Source organism: Schistocerca piceifrons, chromosome 9 (genome assembly GCF_021461385.2).
Source record: "Schistocerca piceifrons isolate TAMUIC-IGC-003096 chromosome 9, iqSchPice1.1, whole genome shotgun sequence".
NCBI lineage: Eukaryota > Metazoa > Arthropoda > Insecta > Orthoptera > Acrididae > Schistocerca > Schistocerca piceifrons.
The window spans coordinates 75,748,650-75,771,480 of NC_060146.1; the positions used below are offsets into that span (position 1 = coordinate 75,748,650).

Sequence of the window (22,831 nt, forward strand, 5' to 3'; positions counted from 1 at the left end):
TGTCTGTCGTAAGCCAGTTCGGGTCGCGGGTTCGGGTCTGCCAGTCAGTTGGAACGCGTCTGGAGCGCAGTGCGGACCTGCCAGTCGTGGAGTTGCAATGCGGCACTGGTGCAGTCGGGTTGGAGCAGCAGTGAGGTCTGCGTCGACATGGCTTGCCTGACCATTGCCGCCACGCATCACTTGAGCCGGGCCACGGTCTTGATGGATCGTCGGTCGGTCGTCTTACCGGACGACGCGTTTTGGCTCACCGTTCGTTCATGAGTCGGTTGTGTGTGTGTGCATTGACTCTCGATTTCTCTTCGTGCGTGCTTAGTTACTGTTGGGTATCATTCAGGTCTTCGTGCAAGTGTTTGTCAGGTTGTGTGTGTAGTTGGCGTTATTTTCACTCACGACTATTTTAGATGTTGTCGCCATTCTGAGGGTAGTCGGTCGGTTGGTGCGGACCAGGGAGGATATCTCCGTGCGGTGCAGTCGGCTGGGTCAGCTGGCGGTCCCTGCGCAGTGTCGGAGCGTGTGTGGAGCTGTCCGAGCTTTGTGGCTCACCGACCCAGGACGTCAAAGTTGAGTGGTTTGTAAGAACCTAAGCCACGTTCGTTCATGTTGCGTCGTTCATTTCGGTGGTTCGCTGTTGGGGAGCTTCTCCTGTGAGCAACACCGAGTGGTTGCAGTGGTGAAATTGAGCCGCCGTGCGGTGGAATTAACTATATTGGTTCACTACAATTCGAGTGCACCAGCGGAATTTTGTGCCTTGTGGCCGTTAGTGTTCTGGTTACCTGCTCTGGCCACTGACGTAAATTCAGGCAGTGTTCCTTTTTGGTGAAGTTTCAGATTCAAGTGTACCAGCGGAATATTCTGCCTTGTGGCCGTTAGTGTTCCGGTTACCTGCCCTGGCCACTAACGTAATTTCAGGCAGCGTCCTTTCCTCACCTGTTGTCGCTGTCCAACATGGTGTGTAGTTTTGACAGCTTAATACATATTTCATTGTGGATAATCACGTCCATAACATTTTGTGTTTGAGTTCTCATGTACCGATTGGTGGCAAGCAAGTTGTTTTGTCAGTCGGTCCTTGGCTGTCCCTTGGGTGGATTACCGACGGATCAAGTGTAGTTGGGCTCACTGCCTGTCTCACCTAAGTGAACGTTAATGTTTCGAGGGCAGCCCCGCCCCCTCCCCCCCCCCCCCCCCCCGCCCCCTGAGGCGTCTGAGTGCCGTTGTCTGTACTGTCCTTTTCATTGGTGTTTAATGGTCTATTGGTAATCTATTAAGCCGATGTTTTAAAGGAAAAAAAATTTATTGTGTTTTATGTAAATCAATTTATGTAAATCAATTGTGGGCCTTCAGCCGCTTAAAACCTTCTTCTTAAATTTAGTTATTGTCGTTGCGTTGCTTTTCATTTAGTGTGCGTTCGGCCATTGAAAATTTAAAGGTTAAGGTATTTTTGAATTTTTGGAAAATCAACTGCAGGCCTTCAGCCGCTTAAGGCCCTATTCTCAAAATTTCCCCTTAAGCGAAAACATTGCGGCCTTCTGCCTTAAAACATTGAAATTTAATTGTGGCCTTCAGCCGTTTGTATTGCACGTTGCATATGTTTGTTTTATCTACTTTTGCCTTGAAGCTTTCCCTGAAAGAATGGCATTTTCGCAGTTGTAAAGGTTCGGCTATGTGCCGTTTTGGTTTAAAGGTGTTATTAAATCACAATTTTGTGTGAAACTACGCGACACCTTATTTATCCCTTTCCACAGTCCTAATCACCCCTTATTGCCCAGCGGGTTTAGCGGGCTTATCGCCGTCGAACATTTATGAGACATACTCGAGAGGTAAGTTCGTTCACAAAATCCTGCACCGACAACTCCTTCGTAATTATGGACGGCTATACAGACAGCATGGCCAATATCTCTGCAGCGACTTGTTGAGTCCATACCACGTCGAGCTTCTGCACTATTCTGGGTAAAAGGGGCCCGACACGATATTAAGAGTTATCCCATGACATTCGTCACATCAATTTAGATGTTGGCCCGCCTCCGTAAGCATTCATAATATCGCAATTGAACTACCGCGCGTTACAATTGGCACCAGTGGTGATCGTTCAGTTTTGAATCAGTTTTACGTGTGACTTATAAAGTCAATAAACTATGGAAATTTTTTTAAATTTGTTAAATGGATGTCAAAATCGAAAACTTGCTGACGACAAGGTAAGTGGTAATGAAGATAGAAACACGACTATAGAAAATATTTAGATTTTGGTTTCATGTGCACCATTTTAGACGGTGAAGTGCGTCCACAGTGTGTTTTTTGCATTTGAAAGTGTGACTAGGGCCTCCCTACGGGTTGACCGTTCGCCGGGTGCAAGTCTTTCGATTTAAAGCCACTTCGGCGACATGCGCATAGATGGGGATGAAATGATGATGATTAAGGCAACACAAACCCAGTCCCTGAGCAGAGAAAATCTCCGACCCAGCCGGGAATCGAACCCTGGCCCTGAGGATTGACATTCTGTCACGCTGACACTCAGCTACAGGGCGCGGACATTTGAAAGTACCTTCTGTTCAATGCATGGTACGTAGCAAAAATGGTGCAAACGGCTCTGAGCAATATGGGACTTAACTTCTAAGGTCATCAGTCCCCTAGAACTTAGAACTACTTAAACCTGACTAATCTAAGGACATCACACTCATCCATGCCCGAGGCAGGATTCGAACCTGCGACCGTAGCGGTCGCGTGGTTCCAGACTGTAGCGCCTAGAACTGCTCGGCCATCCCGGCCGGCGGTACGTAGCAAATTAGTCATTTACAATATATTCTTAAGAACGACGTGGTCAAACCAAGAGAATATTTTTCTAGACTACTGAGACAAATGAAAGAACAAATATAATCATTTTCGAAGCAGGTGAAAATCTCGAATAAAGCATCTCTAGCGTTCTACAATGCAGCAAAATGTATGAAACCCCATACGATTGCAGAAGAACTAGTTATATCGTGTGCTGCGGACATGGTGTCCATTATACTTGAAGAATCCAGGGCAAAACAGCTTTTGTCTATTCCTTTGTCTGACACCACTATTACTTGTCAAAGTCAAGATTTAAGAGAGAAGTTTCATGAATCAGATACAGAAAAAAAATTACAGGGAGGGATTATGGTTTGCAGGTTGATGAGGCCTTTGGTAGCACCGAACGAGGTGGCGCAATGGTTAGCACACTGGACTCGCATTCGGGAGGACGACGGTTCAATCCCGCGTCCGACCATCCAGATTTAGGTTTCCCGTGATTTCCCTAGATCGCTTCAGGCAAATGCCGGGATGGTTCTTTTGAAAGAGCAAGCCCGACTTCATTCCCCATCCTTCCCTGATTGAATGAGATCGATGACCTCGCTGTTTGGTCTCTTCCACCAAATCAACCCAACCCATTGGTAGCAACAGAGATGCTCATTTAATTTGCAATGTACGATTTATTGATGAAAAAAGTAACGAAACTATTGAACTTTTTTGTAAGGAAATTAAGGCAGGTGCGCCAGGCAAAGATTTGTTCGAAATGGTGAACAACTTTATTACAGAAAATAAGATTAACTGGACTGACAGTGTTGCTATATGTGGACTGACGCTGCGCGATCCATGTCAGTGCGTTACAATGGTCTACAAGCACTTAACCGCGGCGCAGCTCCTGATGTTATCCATAGAGAAGGACTTGCTTCGCAACATTTGAGTGTTGATCTGAATCAAGCACTGCAAACTGTCATAAATGTGACTAACTTCATTAAAATGCGTCCTCAGAAAGCTAGAAGGTACGTCTCTCCTGTTTCTAGCAGCACTCGTTGGCTTTCAAGGGGAAATGTATTATGGTGCATTTTTAAACTTAGGCGAGATGGCTGATCTTACCTGGAAGATGAAAATCAATGTGCTAAGTGTGTTCTAGGCGCTGAATTTCTGTTAAAGGTCGCATACTTATGTTACATATTCGAGAAGTTGAACCCACAAAATAAGTCCCTGCAAGGCAGTGAAACTAATTTCATTCAGATTATTGACAAAGTTTGAGCGTTCAAGAAGAAGGTGCTTCTTTGAAAGAGGAAAAATGGACAACGGAGCAGAAACTGACTACTTTCCATGTTTGCTGCATTTTATAAACGGCAATGAGAGAGGCCTTGCTGCGGGAGGTGTTTCTGAACTTCGTATTAATTTTGAAAAATACTTTCGTGAAAACTGTGATAGGTTTTAGTTGATTCCGTGATGATTCTCCTTCTGAGCTCAGCATTGCAGAAGAGGAAGTGCTGATAGAACTTTCGTGAGAGTCTCCACTAAAAGTGAAGTTTTCATCGATGAAATTGCCAGCATTTTGGTATTCAGTAACAAACGATTTTCCAAACTTGAGCAAGAAAGCACAGATGGTCTTAATTCCTTTTCCAACCTTCTACATTTGCGACAGTGGGTTTTTGACAGTGGCTGTCATTGAAACAAAGTACAGATGAAGACTACGTGTGGAGAAAGGTTAGCTGCATCTCATTTGGTGCCCAAATCTGGCAAGTTTTGTAACAAAATCTGAAAAGGGAAATGCAACGGCTCAATCTAGATATAGTAGGGGTCAGTGAAGTGAAGTGGAAGGAAGACAAGGATTTCTGGTCAGATGAGTATCGGGTAATATCAACAGCAGCAGAAAATGGTGTAACAGGTGTAGGATTCGTTATGAATAGGAAGGTAGGGCTGAGGGTGTGTTACTGTGAACAGTTCAGTGACCGGGTTGTTCTAATCAGAATCGACAGCAGACCAACACCGACAACGATAGTTCAGGTATACATGCCGACGTCGCAAGCTTAAGATGAACAGATAGAGAAAGTGTATGAGGATATTGAAAGGGTAATGCAGTATGTAAAGGGGGACGAAAATCTAATAGTCTTGGGCGACTGGAATGCGGTTGTAGCGGAAGGAGTAGAAGAAAAGGTTACAGGAGAATATGGGCTTGGGACAAGGAATGAAAGAGGAGAAAGACTAATTGAGTTCTGTAACAAGTTTCAGCTAGTAATAGCGAATACCCTGTTCAAGAATCACAAGAGGAGGAGGTATACTTGGAAAAGGCCGGGAGATACGGGAAGATTTCAATTAGATTACATCATGGTCAGACAGAGATTTCGAAATCAGATACTGGATTGTAAGGCGTACCCAGGAGCAGATATGGACTCAGACCACAATATAGTAGTGATGAAGAGTAGGCTGAAGTTCAAGATATTACTCAGGAAGAATCAATACGCAAAGAAGTGGGATACGGAAGTACTAAGGAATGACGAGATACGTTTGAAGTTCTCTAACGCTATAGATACAGCAATAAGGAATAGCGCAGTAGGCAGTACAGTTGAAGAGGAATGGACATCTCTAAAAAGGACCATCACAGAAGTTGCTAAGGAAAACATAGGTACAAAGAAGGTAGCTGCGAAGAAACCATGGGTAACAGAAGAAATACTTCAGTTGATTGTTGAAAGGAGGAAGTACAAACACGTTCCGGGAAAATCAGGAATACAGAAATACAAGTCGCTGAGGAATGAAATAAATAGGAAGTGCAGGGAAGCTAAGACGACATAGCTGCAGGAAAAATGTGAAGACATCGAAAAAGATATGAATGTCGGAAGGACAGACTCAGCATACAGGAAAGTCAAAACAAGCTTTGGTGACATTAAAAGCAATGGTGGTTACATTAAGAGTGCAACGGGAATTCCACTGTTAAATGCAGAGGAGAGAGCAGATAGGTGGAAAGAATACATTGAAAGCCTCTATGAGGGTGAAGATTTGTCTGATGTGATAGAAGAAGAAACAGGAGTCGATTTAGAAGAGATAGGGGATCCAGTATTAGAATCGGAATTTAAAAGAGCTTTGGAGGACTTACGGTCAAATAAGGCAGAAGGGATAGATAACATTCCATCAGAATTTCTAAAATCATTGGGGGAAGTGGCAACAAAACGACTATTCACGTTGGTGTGTAGAATATATGAGTCTGGCGATATACCATCTGACTTTCGGAAAAGCATCATCCACACAATTCCGAAGACGGCAAGAGCTGACAAGTGCGAGAATTATCGCACAATCAGCTTAACAGCTCATGCATCGAAGCTGCTTACAAGAATAATATACAGAAGAATGGAAAAGAAAATTGAGAATGCGCTAGGGGACGATCAGTTTGGCTTTAGGAAAAGTAAAGGGACGAGAGAGGTAATTCTGACGTTACGGCTAATAATGGAAGCAAGGCTAAAGAAAAGTCAAGACACTTTCATAGGATTTGTCGACCCGGAAAAAGCGTTCGACAATATAAAATGGTGCAAGCTGTTCGAGATTCTGAAAAAAGTTGGGGTAAGCTATAGGGAGAGACGGGTCATATACAATATGTACAACAACCAAGAGGGAATAATAAGAGTGGACGATCAAGAACGAAGTGCTCGTATTAAGAAGGGTGTAAGACAAGGCTGTAGCCTTTCGCCCCTACTCTTCAATCTGTACATCGAGGAAGCAATGATGGAAATAAAAGAAAGGTTCAGGAGTGGAATTAAAATACAAGGTGAAAGGATATCAATGATATGATTCGCTGATGACATTGCTATCCTGAGTGAAAGTGAAGAAGAATTGAATGATCTGCTGAACGGAATGAACAGTCTAATGAGTACACAGTATGGTTTGAGAGTAAATCGGAGAAAGACGAAGGTAATGAGAAGTAGTAGAAATGAGAACCGCGAGAAACTTAACATCAGGATTGATGGTCACGAAGTCAATGAAGTTAAGGAATTCTGATACCTAGGCAGTAAAATAACCTATGACGGACGGAGCAAGGAGGACATCAAAAGCAGACTCGCTATGGCAAAAAAGGCATTTCTGGCCAAGAGAAGTCTACTAATATCAAATACCAGCCATAATTTGAGGAAGAAATTTCTGAGGATGTACGTCTGGAGTACAGCATTGTATGGTAGTGAAACATGGACTGTGGGAAAACCGGAACAGAAGAGAATCGAAGCATTTGAGATGTGGTGCTATAGACGAATGTTGAAAATTAGGTGGACTGATAAGGTAAGGAATGAGGAGGTTCTGTGCAGAATCGGAGAGGAAAGGAATATGTGGAAAACACTGATAAGGAGAAGGGACAGGATGATAGGACATCTGCTAAGACATGAGGGAATGACTTCCATGGTACTAGAGGGAGCTGTAGAGGGCAAAAACTGTAGAGGAAGACAGAGATTGGAATACGTCAAGCAAATAATTGAGGACGTAGGTTGCAAGTGCTACTCTGAGATGAAGAGGTTAGCACAGGAAAGGAATTCGTGGTGGGCCGCATCAAACCAGTCAGTAGACTGATGACCAAAGAAAAAGCAAGCGCAAGTGTCACGTTGAGGCATGGAATACCATTGTTCGTAACTTTTTATTATTAAAATATTTCAGTTTTTGCTAGGCACCCTGTAGGGGAGCCACAGAAAGAACACAGTTGGTCTGGGGAGCCACGAACTCAAGAATGTTAAAAACCGTGGCCATCGCGCGTTATTCGTTTTATCGATATGTTTTTAGAGGGACAGTAAAACATCAGGGATAACCAGTGCTGGGGCAGCGACTCGCTTGCTGCCCTGGCCCGTGCTGACTGCTATTGCCATGCAGCAGCGCTGCTCAATCGCTGCTGGACTGCTGCTTATTTCATGTGTTTACTGCACTCTTAAATCATATCGATAAAACGAGTAACGCAGTGACTAATTTTGGGCTGCTCCTTCGAATGGGCGTATAAAATTCTGCTTTAAAAAATATTTCTATCGGTAAACAAACCGATGCTTTCCGTCGACTCTGGACGTCGCTGAAAGACGTGTCAGCAGCGTTTTGTTGGGCAGAGTCCAGCTACACACTGTAAAAACGAAATTGTAAACATCTGTCGAAATACCACAGATAGCGATAGCTACTGCGTAGGCCGAAGTTGCTCCGTGTAATTTCGACGCTGTCGGTCTTCCTACTATATCCCGGATTCCGAAAAACATTGGAGATTTTAGGGGCTTCCACGAGAAAAATAAACTGTGGGAGGAAACCCGTGTACGAAATCGCCGTACACCGATGCAACATTCACAGGAGACAAAGCCTATCTACGCAGCAGTTAACTCCATCTTCTCCACTGGCGGACGTGGGGAACAGTCGCGAACACTGAATAACAAACAGCATTGCGAGACGATTCGCCCATGGACCGTCAGCGTACAAACTCACGTTTGCGATTACTGGGTAACCTAGTGCTAGGTACCGATGTCTACATCTTCGACGGTCTGTAGCGTCGTTGGATGATGTATCCAGATACAGGTTTATATGCTCGATTTGTTACTCAAGATGATACCCTCTACAACCCGTTGAAGTCTGTTGCAACATTTCTAGGATACCCTGTATATTTTAAAATAGGAAACACTACTGTATATATATATATATATATATATATATAGTAGTGTTTCCTATTTATATATATATAGGGTGAGTCACCTAACATTACCGCTGGATATATTTCGTAAACCACGTCAAATACTGACGAATCAATTCCACAGACCGAACGCGAGGAGAGGGGCTAGTGTAATTGGTTAATACAATCCATAAAAAAATGCACGGAAGTATGTTTTTTAACACAAACCTAGGTTTTTTAAATGGAACCCCGTTAATTTTGTTAGCACATCTGAACATATAAACAAATACGTAATCAGTGCCGTTTGTTGCATTGTAAAATGTTAATTACATCCGGAGATATTGTAACCTAAAATTGACGCTTGAGTACCACTCCTCCACTGTTCGATCGTGTGTATCGGAGAGCACCGAATTACGTAGGGATCCAAAGGGAACGGTAATGGACCTTAGGTACAGAAGAGACTGGAACAGCACATTACGTCCACATGCTAACTCCTTTTTATTGGTCTTTTTCACTGACGCACATGTACATTACCATGAGGGGTGAGGTACACGTACACACGTGGTTTCCGTTTACAATTACGGAGTGGAATAGAGTGTGTCCCGACATGTCAGGCCAATAGATGTTCAATGTGGTGGCCATCATTTGCTGTACACAATTGCAATCTCTGGCGTAATGAATGTCGTACACGCCGCAGTACATCTGGTGTAATGTCGCCGCAGGCTGCCACAATACGTTGTTTCATATCCTCTGGGGTTGTAGGCACATCACGGTACACATTCTCCTTTAACGTACCCCACAGAAAGAAGTCCAGAGGTGTAAGATCAGGAGTACGGGCTGGCCAATATATGCGTCCTCCACGTCCGATGAAACGCCCATCGAACATCCTGTCAAGGGTCAGCCTAGTGTTAATTGCGGAATGTGCAGGTGCACCATCATGCTGATACCACATACGTCGACGCGTTTCCAGTGGGACATTTTCGAGCAACGTTGGCAGATCATTCTGTAGAAACGCGATGTATGTTGCAGCTGTTTGGGCCCCTGCAATGAAGTGAGGACCAATGAGGTGGTCGCCAATGATTCAGCACCATACATTTACAGTCCACGGTCGCTGTCGCTCTACCTGTCTGAGCCAGCGAGGATTGTCCACGGACCAGTAATGCATGTTCCGTAGATTCACTGCCCCGTAGTTTGTGAAACCCGCTTCATCGGTAAACAGGTAGAACTGCAACGCATTCTCTGTTAATGCCCATTGACAGAATTGCACTCGATGATTAAAGTCATCACCATGTAATTGCTGATGTAGCGACACATGAAACGGGTGAAAGCGGTGACGATGCAGTATGCGCATGACACTACTTTGACTCAGTCCACCGGCTCTCGCAATATCCCGTGTACTCATGTGTGGGTTCATGGCAACAGCAGCTAACACACCAACTGCACCCGCTTCTCCTGAGACGGGCCTGTTACGGACCCGTTTGCGTGCTACGACCATACCTGTTGCATACAGTTGGCGGTAGATGTTTTGCAATGTGCGGCACATTGGATGCTCTGTGTCCGGGTACCGTTCTGCATACACCCTGCAGGCTTCAGCTGCATTTCGTCGACACTCGCCATAGATGAGTATCATCTCCGCCTTTTCAGAGTTCGAATACACCATGGTCACAGTTCCTACAACACTACACTATCACAGACGTCTGGTAACACGGTGTACTACAGTTGGTCTGCGTGCGGAGACGAATGCAGAATAACAATAGCAGCAAGCGCTACATGCGGACACTGCGACAGCTAGACCAAACCACAACAGTGCACTACAGCCACACTCGTAAACACGGTCATCATTGCAAACATGTTCCTGCAGATGCTGCTCGCCGACCGTGGCCCATGTTACTTACACCACGCAACTGAACGTCGGAGGTTTCAAGCGTCAACTTTAGGTTACAATATCTCCGGATGTAATTAACATTTTACAATGCAACAAACGGCACTAATTACGTATTTGTTTATATGTTCAGATGTGCTAACAAAACTAACGTGGTTCCATTTAAAAAAACGTAGGTTTGTGTTAAAAAACATACTTCCATGCATTTTTGTATGGTTTCTATTAAACAATTACACTAGCCCCTCTCCTCACGTTCGGTCTGTGGAATCGGTTCGTCAGTATTTGATGTAGTTTACGAAATATATCCAGCGGTAACGTTAGGTGACTCACACTATATATATATATTGAGGGGTTCATTAGGGTTTCATCACTATTCGCTAGCGCACTTGAGCAGATGTATTTTCGGTGGATTGATCACGCTCTGCCTGCGATATGCAATATCTATGCTACAATAGAATCGCAGGTCAGAGCAGTGTTGGCAGTAAGTCGAGTTTAGTAGCTCGCAGAGAGAAGTCGTTTTTTGTAGCTCGCACAGAGCACTTGAGTTCTGGAGTTCGGACAGGGCAGTCCAGCGGTTGACTTGTGTTGGGCCGATCGTGCAGAACGATGGCAGTGCCTGAACGATGCAGTATAAGGTAATAAAAAAAATTATTTTTCTCTGTTGCCGTGCGCATATGTTAATTGCCACAACTGATTTAACCACAATTGTAATGTTAAAGTCCCATGTAATTCCTCGCAGAAATGTTTCAATAATTTTTGTTCTGAAGAAAACTTTTGCCAGTCATTTATCTGAGTTTAAAATGGTTCAAATGGCTCTAAGCACTATGGAACTTAACATCTGCGGTCATCAGTCCCCTAGACTTAGAACTACTTAAACCTATACTAACCTAAGGACACCGTAGCGGTCGCGCGGTTCCAGACTGAAGCGCGTAGAACCGCTCGGCCTCTGCGGCCCGCTATCTGAGTTTAAAGATTTTACAGATTTTTCCTGTGCATACTTATGTTGATTAAGCAAAAGAAAATCATTTGTTTTCCTACAAATGAAAATCTAGTGGCCAGCATTGCACCGGGCTGTGCCAAAAATTTCTTATAGGAGCAGATATATGGATAGCGTTATCCGGCGACTTCATTGTGAGGTAAGAATTTTTCAGTTTATTCAGGATATTTCACAGGGCCATGACGCTGCGCTACTGGCGTCAAAACTTATTAATCTCGATGTGCAATCAGTTTTTAATGGAAGGTCACATTAAAACTTAATTTTATTACTGGAAAGAAATTTTTCCAATGGGCAACTTAAACGAGATTTTCTCTGTTGGGAGGTTACACTAAATGTGAATATTATAATTATTTTTCTGTTGGGAGGTTACAATATATACATACTTTGTGTTCAAAAAGTCTCTCCGCAGTGCCGTATGATTGTTAGCCGCGCGTGCCGTATGCGGCGGTGAATATACCGAAATCAAATTCAGTGAAATACAAGTTATTAATTTATTGAATATTCATTTTTACTTACAAATATCCACATTAAATGTTGGGTGTCCCCCCCCCCCCCCCGTGTTGTTGAATACAAAATTCAGTTCGTCTAATCATGTTTCCAAACACAAGCTGTAACATTTCTTCTGTCACAGAAGCAGTAAAAGTGGATATTGAAGTTTTCAATTCATCAATGGATTTTGGACAGTTTTTGTAGACAGTTGCTTTCGCTGCACCCCAGAAGAAAAAGTCAGGTGGTGTTAGGTCAGGCGATCGTGGAGGCCAAAGTCCCTGTGAAATTATGCGATCACCAAAAACATCAGCAAGCAGTGACACTGAAACGAGAGCTGTATGCGCGGTTGCACCATCTTGTTGAAAATAGCCGTTCAGTATTTCACTTAACACATTGGGTACAGAATATCACTGCAGTATCATTGTGCGTTTATTGTTTCGCTGAAAAATATGGGAACAACAATCCGACGTCTAGAAATTGCAATCCAAATTCCTATTTTCACAGAATGAAGTGGTTCCTCATGAATACACAATGGATTTACAGTACTCCACACACGAGAATTTTGCGAGTTCATGTACCCGGATGAATGAAACCACGCCTCATCAGTGAAAAACGTTTCATTAAGAATATTCCTTCCATTTTGTTGAACGAAATATTTGAACCATTGACAATAATGTAGTCTCTTGCCATAATCAGTATTTTTCAGTTCTTGCACGACTTTCACTTTGTATGGGAAAAGTTCTAATTTTTTCCTTACAGCTGTGTGGGCCGTTCCGACACTAACATCGATTTCCTGGGCCAGTTTTCTTTCTGACTTGTTCGGACTCATGGACAATTTATCGGAAGTATCGAGTAGTTTATCCTCAGACAAAACGCTAGAAGACCACTTCTCGGTGCATCAGTCACTGAACCTGTACTTCGAAATTTGTTAATCAAATCTCGCACAGTATAGCGATGTGGGAGTGTTGTCTTCGGGAAAACTGAATTAAATGTTTGATGAACTGAAACTGTGTATTGACCGCCAGCTTTGAACACTTGTACGACTAAAAACACACGTTCTTCAATGGTTAGCATTTTAACAGTGACAAAAACTAAACAAACGAACAGAGGAACTGAACTTAAACGTTCACGTCAACACGTAACGACACACACCAACGATAACACTGGCGCTGGCTGACATAAGCGGGACAGTAGAATGTTGGGAGAGTCCACTTGAAGGGAAGGAACCCAGCCAGGCGAACAATCACACGGCACACGCGGCTAGCAATCATACGTCACTGGGGAGAGACTTTTTGGTGTGTGTGTGTGTGTGTGTGTGTGTGTGTGTGTGTGTGTGTGTGTGTGTGTCAATGTGTCAGTGTATAAAATACAGGTGACTTACACACTGAAACGCCAAAGAAACTGGTACAGTTCCGTATACAAATACAGAGATATGTAAACAGGCAGAACACGGCGCTGCGGTCGACAACGCCTGTATAAGACAACAAGTGTCTGGCTCAGTTGTTAAATCGGTTTCTGCTGCTACAGTGACAAGTTATGAAGACTTATGTGAGTTTGAACGTGATGTTATAGTCGGCGCACGAGCGTTGGGACGCAGCATGTCCGAGGTAGCGATCAAGTGGGGATTTTCGCGTGCAACCATTTCACGAGTGTACCGTGAATACCAGGAATCCGGCAAAACATCAAATCTCCGACATCGCTGCGGCCGGAAAAAGATCCTGCAAGAACGGTATCAACGACGACTGAAGAGAACCGTTCAACGTGACAGAAGTGCAACCCTTCCGAAAAATGCTGCAGATTTCAATGCTGGGTCATCAACAAGTGTCAGCGTGCGAACCGTTCGATGTAACATCATCGATATGGGTTTTTGGAGCCGAAGGCCCACTCCTGTACCCTTGATGATTGTACGACACAAAGATTTACGACTCGCTTGGGCCCGTCATCACCGGCATTGGACTGTTGATGGCTGGAAACACGTTGCCTGGTCGAACGAGTCCCGTTTCAAATTGTATCGAGTGGATGGACGTGTACGGGTATGGAGACAACCGCATGAATCCATGGAACCTGCGTCTCAGCGGGAGACTGTTCAAGCTGGTGAAGGCTCTGTAATGGTGAGGGGCGTGTGCAGTTGGAGTCTAGATACGACTCTGACAGGTGACACGTACACAAGCATGCTGTCTGAGCACCTGCATCCATTCATGTCCACTGTGCATTCCGACGGACTTGGACAATGCGACACCCCACACGTCCAGAATTGCTACAGACTGGCTCCAGGAATACTCTCCTCAGTTTAACATTTCCGCTGGCCACGAAACTCCCCAGACATGAACATTACGCAGCATATCTGAGATGCCTTGCGACGTGCTGTTCTGAAGAGATCGACACCCTCTCGTACTCTTACGGATTGATGGACATCTCTGCAGGATTCATGGTGTCAGTTTGCTCCAGCACTATTTCAGACGTTAGTCGAGTCCATGCCATGTTGTGTTGCGGCACTTCCGCGTGCTCGCAGGGGACCACACGATATTAGATACGTGTACCAGTTTCTTTGGCTCTTCAATATATATATACGAGGCGTATTTTTTAAGTAAGTACCGTTTTGAAATTAAAAAAAGACGTCCCAAGATATCTCAATAATTTTATTTTTACATGAAAGCCCGTACCTCAATCTACTTTTCGACATAATGTCCGTCAATAATGAGGCACTTGTCATAACGTTGTACCAGTTTTTGAATACCCTCCTCATAAAAGTCTGCCGCCTGACTTGTTACCCACTGCATCACAACAGTTTTGACTTCGTCATCGTCTTGAAGGCGCTGACCGCCCAGGTGTTTCTTCAAGTGCAGGAACAGATGATAGTCACTGGGCGCAAGATCGGGGCTGTACGGAGGATGATCTAGAGTTTCCCATCGAAATATGTGCTCGAGATCTTTGGTCTAATTCGCCACATGCGGACGGGGTTTGTCTAGCAGGAAAACGATGCCCTTGCTCAACTTCCATGGAGCCGGCCGGGGTGGTCGAACGGTTCTAGGCGCTACAGTCTGGAACTGCGCGTTCGCTACGGTCGCAGGTTCGAATCCTGCCTCGGGCATGGATGTGTGTGATGTCCTTAGGTTAGTTAGGTTTAAGTAGTTCTAAGTTCTAGCGGGCTGATGACCTCAGATGTTAAGTCCCATAGTGCTCAGAGCCATTTGAACCATTTGAACTTCCATGGACTGTTGCTTTGATTCTAGTGTGACGTAGGCCACCCATGTTTCATCGCCCGTAACAATTTGGCTTAAGAAATCATCACCGTCGTTTTGGAACCGCTCAAGGAAAGTCAGTGCACTGTCTAAACGTTTGGTTTCGTGCACATGCGTTGACATTTTCGGTAATTCAAGTGCTCGGTCACAATGCCATACAAAACACTACGAGAAACATTAGGAAAGTCATCCGCACCTTATTGTCCACTTCCTGCACCAAACTTTCATTAACGACCGAAGAACGGCCACTCCGTTGTCCATCATCCACATTTATGTGGACATCTTCAAATGCTCTCACCCACTTTCTTACCATTCCATCACTCACAATGTTTACTCCGTATACTGCACAGATCTCACGATGAATAGCGATCGCTTTTAGGCCTTTAGCACTAAGAAATCTTATAACAGCCCGTACTTCACAGTCGGCGGAACTCACGATTATCGGAGGCATCTTAAATACTCAGTACACAACGTAAATTAAGGTACAGGCTTTCATGTGAAAATAAAATTATTGAGATATCCTAGCACGTCTTTTTTTAATTTAAAAACGGTACTTACTTAAAAAAACACGCCTTATATATATATATATATATATATATATATATATATATATATATACAACAGGGTCAAAAGTATTTAAACCGACAAACTCTGGGGGGTTGTAGGGGACATCAAAACAAATATTTTTCCCTAATGTCATTTTCTCCTATGAGGAGTACTTAAAGCGGCAGAGGAAGATTTCTCTGGCGGCAAATTAATTAAACCAACGAACACTTTTCCATTTTTTTTATGACCAGGAGACAACAACTAGGTAGCAGATACGGCCCAATTTAAACAGTGTCCAACAACACCGACCCACACATTAACGAAGAACCGCACTTGATGAGCCCTAGTAACTGTGGCATGTGTGTTATCCTCACTCCAAACATGCGAATTGTGCATGTTGAAGACTCCATCAGCCCAAACGTTGCTTCATCGGTAAACAACACAGAGGATGGAAATGTAGGATGCATTTCACACTGTTCCAGGTACCATTGCGAAAGCTGTGCTCTGGGTGGATAATCAACTGGTTCGAGGTTGTGGACACGTTGTATGTGAAATGGACGTAACAATTGCTCTCGAAGGACTGTTCTTACATTCGTCTGATTCGTCCCCATGTGACGTGCAAATGCACGAGTGCTGATTGAAGGGTCCCGCTCCACATGCTGCAAGACACCTTCCTCAAACTGCAGCGCTCTTACCGCGCGACGGCGTCCCTGTCCAGGTAATCTGCAAAATGGCCCGGTCTCACGCAGACGTTGGTACACAGCATCAAAGGTCGAATGATGCGGAATACGGCGATTAGGATATTGTTGTTGATAAACCCGCTGTGAAGCTCGTCCGTTGTGGTGCGCTATGTAGTACGCACTAAACACATCAGTGTACTCAGTCCAGGTGTATCGCTCCATTAGTAATCAGATACAATGCACACTATAACAGAAGCGCGTAATACGCCTTCTAACTACTGAAGATCGTAATACGGCCTCTATCAACTGAAGAGCGCAAACAGCCTCCAACGGTTTAAATAATCCTCGTAGGAAAAAATGATATTAGGGAAAAATATTTTTTATCATGTCCCCTACAACCTCCCAGAGTTTGTCGCTTTAAATACTTTTCACCCTATATATATAATTAAAAATAATAAATATAATTAAAAATATGAATTATATATATATATATATATATATATATATATATATATATATATATATATAATTAAAGGGAACAGCCATGGGTAACAGGATGGCCCCCTCGTACGCCAACCTATTTATGGGTCGCTTAGAGGAAGCCTTCTTGGTTACCCAGGCCTGCCAACCCAAAGTTTGGTACAGATTTATTGATGAGATCTTCATCATCTGGACTCACAGTGAAGAAGAACTCCAGAATTTCCTCTCCAACCTCAACTCCTTTGGTTCCATCAGATTCACCTGGTCCTACTCCAAATCCCATGCCACTTTCCTTGACGTTGACCTCCATCTGTCCAATGGCCAGCTTCACACATCCGTCCACATCAAACCCACCAACAAGCAACAGTACCTCCATTATGACAGCTGCCACCCATTCCATATCAAACGGTCCCTTCCCTACAGCCGAGGTATTCGTGGCAAACGAATCTGCTCCAGTCCTGAATCCTTGAACCATTACACCACCAATCTGAAAACAGCTTTCACATCCCGCAACTACCCTCCAGACCTGGTACAGAAGCAAATAACCAGAGCCACTTCCTCATCCCCTGAAACCCAGAACCTCCCACAGAAGAACCCTAAAAGTGCCCCACTTGTGACAGGATACTTTCCAGGACTGGATCAGACTCTGAATGTGGCTCTCCAGCAGGAATACGACTTCCTCAAATCCTGCCCTGAAATGAGATCCATCCTTCATGAAATCCTCCCCATTCCACCAAGAGTGTCTTTCCACTGTCCACCAAACTTTCGTAATCTCTCGGTTCATCCCTATGAAATCCCCAAACCACCTTCCCTACCCTCTGGCTCCTAACCTTGTAACCGCCCCCTGTGTAAAACCTGTCCAATGCACCCTCCCACCAACACCTACTCCAGTCCTGTAACCCGGAAGTTGTACACGATCAAAGGCAGAGCCACGTGTGAAAGCACCCACGTGATTTATCAACTGACCTGCCTACACTGTGAAGCTTTCTATGTGGGAAAGACCAGCAACAAACTGTCCATTCGCATGAATGGACACAGGCAGACAGTGTTTGTTGGTAATGAGGATCACCCTGTGGCTAAACATGCCTTGGTGCACGGCCAGCACATCTTGGCACAGTGTTACACTGTCTGGGTTATCTGGATACTTCCCAGTAACACCAACCTATCAGAACTCCAGAGGTGGGAACTTGCCCTTCAGTATATCCTCTCTTCCCGTTACCCAACGGGCCTCAACCTCCGCTAATTTCAAGTTGCCGCCGCTCATACCTCACCTGTCATTCAACAACATCTTTACCTCTGTACTTCCGCCTCGACTGACATCTCTGCGCAAACTCTTTGCCTTTACATATGTCTGCTTGTGTCTGTATATGTGCGGATGAATATGTGTGTGTGTGCGAGTGTATACCTGTCCTTCTTTCCCCCTAAGGTAAGTCCTTCCGCTCCCGGGATTGGAATGATTCCTTACCCTGTCTCTTAAAACCCACATGCTATCGTCTTTCCCTCTTTCCTGATGAAGCAACCGTGGGTTGCGAAAGCTTGAATTTTGTGTGTGTGTTTGTGTGTCTATCAACATACCAACGCTTTGGTAAGTTACATCATCTTTATATATATATATATATATATATATATATATGTGTGTGTGTGTGTGTTTGCGTGTTTGCATTGTCTTAACGTGTGTGTGTGTGTGTGTGTGTGTGTGTGTGTGTGTGTGTGTGTGTGTGTGTGTTTGCGTGTTTGCATTGTCTTAACGTGTGTGAGTGTGTGAAATATATGTGATTTATATGTCTGCTTCATATATGTGTGCCTCCTTAAACAGAAAATGAGGTATTGCAATGCGTGCCAGACACAACCAGTTTGGTATACAAGTCTTGGTGATAGTCGTTCAACGTTTGTTTGAAATTTATGTTATACTTTTACACGACGTGGTGGGCTTTCAACAGCACAATTTCGAAATGAGTCAGTCTGTAAGGAATGAGGAGGAGAGGTAAGAAAGAAGAGCAGTCAAATTATGCTCTAAGCAGTCGACTGCCGTTTATTTCCGGTAAGTGGGGGACTACAGTGGTGATCAGCCGTAGATGATGGGCCCGTGCACGGCGGCGGCGACGACGCGGGCGGCCGGCACGACCGCGGGGGCGGCCACCACGTGGGGGGCGGCCAGCAGCACGCCGCGCTTGTCGCGCCCGGGGGCGGCGGCCAAGGCGGGGGCGGCGGCGGGGGCGAAGGCGGCCGAGCAGGCGGCCACCGCCAGCACCACCAACAGCACCACCTACAACAGGACGGCCGGGGTGTCCGGTGTAATAGCAATCCCGTGTGCAGACCTAGAACGAAATCTGCAGTAGTGAAAAATAGAGATAATGTTACTGAGAGACCATCGTGACATATGTCCTCGCTGGAAAGCACGCATAGAAGGCCGGCCGGAGTGGCCGAGCGGTTCTCGGCACTTCAGTCTGGAACCGCGCGACCGCTACGGTCGCAGGTTCGAATCCTGCCTCGGGCATGGATGTGTGTGATGTCCTTAGGTTAGCTAGGCTTAAGTAGTTCTAAGTTCTAGGGGACTGATGACCTCAGATGTTAGGTCCCATAGTGCTCAGTGCCATTTGAACCATTTTGAACTTGTCTAATGACGTGATAGAAGAAGAAACATGAGTCAACAGGGAAGAGCTAAGGAATCGAGTATTACAATCAGAATTTAAAAGAGATTTGTGAAGAATTAAGATCAAACAAGGCAGAAGCATTAGATACCAGTCCATCAGAATTTTTACAATCATTGTGGGAGAGGAAACAAAACGACTATCCACATTGGTGTGTGGAATGTATAACTCTGGCGATATACCATCTGGTTTTCGGAAAAACATCATCTGCACAACTGCGAAGGTTGCAAGAGCCGACAAGTGTGAGAATTATCTCACAATCAGCTTAACAGCTCATGCATCCAAGTTGCTGACAAAAATAATATACAGAAGAATGGAAAAGAAAATTGAGGATCAGTTTGACTTTAGAAAATGTAAAGGCACCAGAGAGGCAATTCTGATGTTGCGACTGATAATGGAAGTAAGACTGAAGAGAAATCGGGACACGTTCGTATGATTTGTCGACCTGGAAAAAGCGTTAGACAATGTAAATAGTGTAAGATGTTCGAAAAAATAAGAGTAAACCATAGGGAAAGACGGATAATATACAAGATGTACAAGAAGCAAGAGGGGATAATAAGAGTACGAAGTGCTCCGATAAAAAGGGTGTAAGACAGGGATGTAGTCTTTCGCCCCTACTGTTCACTCTGTACATCGAGGAAGTAATGATGGAAATAAATGAAAGTTTCAGGAGTGGAATTAAAATTCAAGTTTTGATGACTTTGCTATCCTAAGTGAAACTGAAGAAGAATTACATGATCTGCTGAATAGAATTAATAGTCTAATGACTATAGAATATGGATTGAGAGTAAATCGAAGAAAGACAAAAGTAATGAGAAGTAGCAGGAATGACAATAGCGAGAAACTTAATATCAGGATTGATGGTCACGAAATAGATGAAGTTAAGGAATTGTACTACCTATGGAGCAAAATAATCCATGACGGATGAAGCAGGGAGGATACAAAAAGCAGACTAGCACCGGGAAAAGAAGGAAGTCCTGGCCAAGAGACAATATTGACTGGAATACTCTCTTTCAAATTCTGAAGGTGGCAGGGGTAAAATACAGGGAGCGAAAGGCTATTTACAATTTGTACAGAAACAAGATGGCAGTTATAAGAGTCGAGGGACATGAAAGGGAAGCAGTGGTTGGGAAGGGAGTGAGATAGGGTCGTAGCCTCTCCCCGACGTTATTCAATCTGTATATTGAGCAAGCAGTAAAGGAAACAAAAGAAAAGTTCAGAGTAGGTATTAAAATCCATGGAGAAGTAATGAAAACTTTCAGGTTCGCTGATGACATTGTAATTCTGTCAGAGACAGCAAAGGACTTGGAAGAGCAGTGGAATGCAATGGATAGTGTCTTGAAGGGAGGATATAAGATGAACACCAACAAAAGCAAAACGAGGATAATGGAATGTAGTCGAATTAAGTCGGGTGATGCTGAGGGAATTAGATTAGGAAATGAGACACTTGAAGTAGTAAAGGAGTTTTACTATTTGGGGAGCAAAATAACTGATGACGTTCGAAGTGGAGAGGATATAAAATGTAGACTGGCAATGGCAAGGAAAGCGTTTCTGAAGAAGAGAAATTTGTTAACATCGAGTGTAGATTTAAGTGTCATGAAGTCGTTTCTGAAAGTATTTGTGTGGAATGTAGCCATGAATGGAAGTGAAATATGGACGATAAATAGTTTGGACAAGAAGAGAATAGAAGCTTTCGAAATGTGGTGCTACAGAAGAATGCTGAAAATTAGATCGGTAGATCACATAACTAATGAGAAGGTATTGAATAGAATTGGAGAGAAGAGGAGTTTGTGGCACAACTTGACTAGAAGAAGGGATCGGTTGGTAGGACATGTTCTGAGGCATCGAAGGATCACCAATTTAGTACTGGAGCGCAGCGTGGAGGGTAAAAATCGTAGAGGGAGACCAAGAGATGAATACACTAAGCAGATTCAGAAAGAAGTAGGCTGCAGTACGTATTTGGAGATGAAGAAGCTTGCACAGGATAGAGTAGCAATGAGAGCTGCATCAAACCAGTCTCAGGACTGAAGACCACGACAACAACAGGCTAGAGCGGCGTGCGGTACTCACTGCTAGGATCCTCATGGCTGGACGGCTGATGTGTTGAGCTGCGTCGACTGCAGACAAGACAGGTGCCGGGAAGCGCCAGCCGCCGCCTTTTGTAGCCGCGGGACCGCGGGACACGCCCTGGATTAACGGGGCATTGTGTAGCGCGCTCTGCCCAAAACTTCCCCGCAGGCCTTGGCCGTCTTTGGCGCTCGTTGGCAGCTGTGCACATCCGTGATGCCACAGGCGATACGGCACTTTGCCTGTCCTAAACATCTCTAGAATACACCCACCGTATATCATCTGTCCTCGGAATAATCCTAGCTATACCAACTCATTTTCCATGACGTACAATACCAAGGGGATGAACACCACAAAAAAAATTAGAAAAGAAGGAACATATTTCGTTCCTTGTTCTTAAATTTATTAGCAATATACACGCCAGGAAAGAAAAAGAAAGAAAGAAAGAGGAACATCAATGCGCCACGAAGGAATCGGTAGATGTGATGCACAGACAAACAAATGTTACAAGAACTGGACGGTTTATTCAAGAGACAGAGCATCACAAAACGAGCGAGTCAACAACTTGTGTTTTTGTAGGAAATATAATGCAATAGGGTTTTGGAGCATATACTGTGTTCAAACATTATGAATCACCTCGAAGGGAACGATCTATTGATAAGTAATCAGCATGGTTTCGCAAAACATCGTTCTTGTGCAACGCAGCTAGCTCTTTATTCGCACGAAGTAATGGCCGCTATCGACAGGGGATCTCAAGTTGATTCCGCATTTCCGGAAAGCTTTTGACACCGTTCCTCACAAGCGACTTCTAATCAAGCTGCGGGCCTACGGGGTATCGTCTCAGTTGTGCGACTGGATTCGTGATTTCCTGTCAGGAAGGTCGCAGTTCGTAGTAATAGACGGCAAATCATCGAGTAAAACAGAAGTGATATCAGGTGTTCCCCAGGGAAGCGTCCTGGGACCTCTGCTGTTCCTGGTCTATATGAATGACCTGGGTGACAATCTGAGCAGTTCTCTTAGGTTGTTCGCAGATGATGCTGTAATTTACCGTCTAGTAAGGTCATCCGAAGGCCAGTATCAGTTGCAAACCGACTTAGAAAAGTATGGTGTGGCAGGTGGCAGTTGACGCTAAATAACGAAAAGTGTGAGGTGATCCACACGAGTTCCAAAGGAAATCGATTGGAATTCGATTACTCGATAAATAGTACAATTCTCAAGGCTGTCAATTCAACTAAGTGCCTGGGTCTTAAAATCACGAACAACTTCAGTTGGAAAGACCACATAGATAATATTGTGGGGAAGGCGAGCCAAAGGTTGCGTTTCATTGGCAGTACACTTAGAAGATGCAACAAGTCCACTAAAGAGACAGCTTGCACTACACTCGTTCGTCCTCTGTTAGAATATTGCTGCGCGGTGT

At 44.4% G+C, this 22,831-nt stretch overlaps 1 long non-coding RNA gene across 1 annotated transcript; it reads right to left on the bottom strand.

Annotated features, from left to right (window-relative positions):
• Positions 1–18,702: 18,702 nt before the first annotated feature.
• On the bottom strand, positions 18,703–21,517 carry LOC124716662. The gene is made up of 2 exons (XR_007005657.1): positions 21,418–21,517; positions 18,703–18,962 (listed from the first exon to the last, which is right to left on the bottom strand). It is a non-coding gene; the product is annotated as an uncharacterized LOC124716662 (long non-coding RNA).
• Between the last annotated feature and the right edge of the window lie 1,314 nt (positions 21,518–22,831).